Source organism: Callorhinus ursinus, unplaced genomic scaffold, assembly GCF_003265705.2.
Source record: "Callorhinus ursinus isolate GAN/ISIS: 27379988/994484 unplaced genomic scaffold, GSC_fseal_2.0 scaffold6, whole genome shotgun sequence".
Taxonomy (NCBI): domain Eukaryota; kingdom Metazoa; phylum Chordata; class Mammalia; order Carnivora; family Otariidae; genus Callorhinus; species Callorhinus ursinus.
This window is the reverse complement of record NW_027397068.1, coordinates 56,222,239-56,226,582: the sequence shown is the minus strand read 5'-3', so window position 1 is coordinate 56,226,582 and position 4,344 is coordinate 56,222,239. Positions and strand designations below refer to the sequence as shown.

The following is a 4,344-nucleotide window of genomic DNA, read 5'->3' as shown; positions in this document are numbered from 1 at the left end:
GGTGTTCGAGCTCTCTAATGTTGTTGTAGTCAAGACAGTGGCTAAACCTGGTACAGCAGAAAACTAAGTATTTGGGAATTGGTCAGGCACCTCCCTCTGTGCATGAAGAATTAGGCCTGTCTATGTGATATTTCCATATGGACTAATTTGGATTTTCTAACAACATGTCAGCCTATAGACTGAATGTTTGTGTCCCCCTGAAATTTAGATGTTAAAACCTAATCCCCAATGTGATGGTATTTAGAGTTGGAGCCTTTAGGAAATGATTAGGTGATGAGAGCAGAGCATTCATGAATAGAATTCAGTGCGCTTATAAAAGATACCTCAGAAAGGGGGCCCGCGCCAGGGAGAGCATGGCCACCCTGCATCGGCTGCGGGAGGTTCTCCGGCACTTGCTGGTCTGCAAGAAATCCAACTTCGGCCACGACAAGTCGTGCCACTGGCATTTTGTGGAGACGCACTATCACAACTACAGGGTTTCATTTCTGATTCCTGAATGTGGGATTCTGTCAAAAGAACTGAAAAACCTGGTCATGGAAACTGGACCCTATTACTTGGTGAAGAACTTACCTCTTCATGAGTTAATTACACACGAATTCATCAACACTGTTGTGAAGAAGGGTTGGTGCTGTGCACTAACATACAATAAAAATATCGATGAAGATAATACTGTGGCCCTGCTGCCAGACGGGAAATTAATTTTATCACTGGATAAGGATACTTATGAAGAAACTGGTCTTCAAGTTCGTTCATCTCAGTATTCTGGCAGAAAAATCATGAAATTTATTGTTTCCATTGATTTGATGGATTTATCCTTTAACCTGAATTCTAAAAAATATGAAAGAATATCTTGGTCCTTCAAAGAAAAAAAGCCATTGAAATTTGGTTTTCTTTTGGCTTGGCATCATACAGGTGCAGAAGAATACATAGTGATGTCATACTTTTCCAATTATACCGAATTCAGGAGCATCAGCCAAAAATAGCCCTGAGCACAGGGACCGAGCGGCAGTGCCCCGTGCTGCAGAGCAGCGCCCGCTGGGGGGCGCCAGAGGCGGCCTGCAGTGCTCCGGAGCTTCTGGACTGGCTGGGCGCCATCTTCAGCCACACGGACCTGAATAATGAGCCTAATAACTTCATATCAACCTATTGCTGTCCTCAGCTAAGCACAGTGGTGGCCAAAGCCGATTTGTGTACAGTCACTGGTTTCATACTTCCAGAGATCTGTCTCCTCTTGGAACAGCTGTGTCGCTACTTTGATGAGCCCAAGTTAGCTCCTTGGGTTACATTGTTAGTACAGACAGTCCTGTTTAGTTGAGAGAAAAAGAACATGGTTTTCGAAAAGGAGGAGAACATTTATACAACTTCGTGATTTTTAATAATCAGGACTATTGGCTTCAGATGGCTGTTGGGGCGAATGATGACTGTCCACCGTAAAAAATACAAAACTTAAAAAAAAAGAGAGATAGCTCAGAGAGTTCACCCATTTCTTCTACCAGGTGCAGACACAACACAAAGTCAATTATCTATGAACCAGGAAGCAGGTCTGTCACTCACAGACACTAAATCCGTTGATACCTTGATCTTAGACTTCCTAGCCTCCAGATTTATAAGAAGTAAATTTCTGTTGTTGATAAGCCATCCAGGCTATGATAACAGTCAAAATGTTTACATGGTGACTTACCACTTCTAGAGAAAGTGTTCAAAGAGAAAAAGAGGGGGAGTGCATTGTATTTTGAGGACAACTTGGAAGTTCTGTAGCTTCAGGTGGGCTCTATTCAGTGAGTAGAGATGGTCAGAAAGCTTCATCTAGTTTCAGTGGGAGGACATATAGACCCCACTTCTTAAAGAAGGTTAAGTTGTAAGAAAAGCATGTGGAAGGAGAGACATTGTTGAAATACCTTTAAAATAACATCTACTTTAAAAACATTTAAAGATACACTGTTATGAACTCATGTATGTAAATGTATTTGATGTGTTCTAATCTGATGCAGTTATAAATCATATTGATGTTCATATTGTTCCATCTTTGGCTTATGTAAGAGATTATTCAAGTTGGCTACAGGTTCTCTATAACATGTCTTAGTTTTCCCTGATAGCTTTTTGTTTTCCCTGCTTTCTGTAATGACAAGGTGTTTTGGGCCTATCTTGTGTAGTTTGTGTCCAATCACTGCTCATTGCTACTCGGTCATTTCTCAACACTTTTTTTTTTCATGGCCACAACTAGAAAATATTTTTCCTCTTTTTTTTTTAAAAAAAAAGAAAATAAATTAGAAGTTCATACTTCTGCACTCAGTACAAATTAAAGATGACAGATATTTTACCTAACTCATCAATCTTATATCTCTGCAGCCCTTCTCCCATTCATAAATCCTAGTTCTTAATGAGATGAGTATAATTACTTATTTGCTTTCCCATAATGCATACTCAATCTCTTTATTCTCAGAATGAAAATATAGATACTAACATCAACTGTGATTACTGAAAACAGATAAAAATTTTACATTTTTTGTCCTACAAGTAAATTCTACTTGGAATATCTAATCAAATTATTATATTTTAAGTTATGTGGGACACATTTCTGTTTATTTTGCTTTCAGTTTTAATTTTAATTTTATTTTTATACCTGTAAAACATTTTTATAACTCCAAAGAATATAAAATTATATTATGCATATTGTTAGCTACTATCTCTGTCTTTACTATCTCTCTTCCACTTATAGATAATTTTTTAAATGTTATAGTTTATTCTGCCATCTTTATCATTTAAGTAAACACACATACACACTAATTCACAACCCCTTATAAACATATTTGACAATATATTATGGAGAGCTAATAAATGATAGTTGTAGGAAAGTTCATTCTTTCTAATTTCAACTGCATAGAACTTCATTGTATAGATGTTACTGAGTTTATTCATTGAGTTTTCAGTTAATGGTCATTGTGTTATTTATAGCCTTTCGTTACGAAACATAGTGCTACAATAAATAATAGTTTCTCATATTATATTGAGAATGCATAAGGTTTTTATCTTATATTTTCTCTAAAACTAATCTTACTTTGATAATCCTCATAAACATAACTAAAACTCTAAATATTTGGGCTAAAAAAAACACATTGTGAATTTTACAGTAAACTTAATATTTTAGATTCTACCTGAATATCTATTTTTGTGCAAAAGCATAAGCAAAAGAAAAATTTGTACAAGTGAAAAGGACACCAAAATGTGTAATCAAGTTCCTGTTCCAAGGTGGGTATATCTGAGGAAGGGAAACTTCTAGACAGAGGTTGCACTAGGCCTTTTGTTGTGTGATATATCACATTACAACTTCATTTGTACTATGATATCTATCTACACCAAAGGGTTTCAGAGGTTCCTGTATTTATCAGATGCCTGGATTCTTTTGAATTGTCCTAGTCTTTCCTAATGCTAAACCAAAGCCAGGACAATAGCCTGCTAGAATAGATTTACTAGCACCAAGAGTCCCCTAACGATATCCATTCTATTGAGACACAGTAAAAAAAAAAAATCACTTGTCATACCAAGCACCAAGTCAAATTTGAAGCAAAAACTAAACTTAACTCATACTCAGACCAAAAGAGTCAGTTATTAGAACTATCTAACAAAGATTTTAAAGCAACCACTGTAGTATTGCTTCAATAATCATTGTGAATTTCCTTGAAGCAAATGAAAAAAAATACAAAGTCTCAGTAAGGAGATAAAAGTCACAAAGAACCAAATAGAAATTATGGAACTGAAAAATATAATAACAGGGAAAAAAAAAAGAAAATAAACAAAAAACTTCCTATATGACCACCATAATAGAGTGGAGATTATGTAAGATAAAATCACTGAACTTGAGAACAGATCAATAAAATTCACTCAGACAGAACAATACAGAGAAAATAGACTTTAAAAATGATGAGCAGTCTTGGGATCTTTGTAACAATAATAAAAGATTTAAAATGCGTACCATCGGGAAGCAAGATGGTGGAGGAGTAGGAGACCTAGATTTCGTCTGGTCTCAGGAATTCAGCTGAATAGGGATCAAACCATTCGGAACACCTACGAACTCAACAGGAGACCGAAGAAGAGAGTAGCAACAACTCTCTGAACAGAAAAGTGACCACTTTCTGGAAGGTAGGACGTGCGGAGAAGTGAATCCGAGGCGATATTCGGGAGGATAGACGGCGGGGGAGGGGCCTCCGCCAGCCGCTTCTGGCAAGTGCTAGAGCCGCGGAGCACAAAATCGGACCTTTTAGAAGTTGGCTCCGTGGAGGGACGTCGCTGCAGTGGCTAAGCGGGGGGTGGAATCCTCCCGGGACAGTGTGGTCTCAGGACCCT

At 37.4% G+C, this 4,344-nt stretch overlaps 1 pseudogene; it reads left to right on the top strand.

Annotated features, from left to right (window-relative positions):
* The first annotated feature begins 353 nt into the window (after positions 1-353).
* Positions 354-1,434, top strand: LOC112815382 (ribonuclease P protein subunit p40-like; annotated as a pseudogene).
* Positions 1,435-4,344: the final 2,910 nt, after the last annotated feature.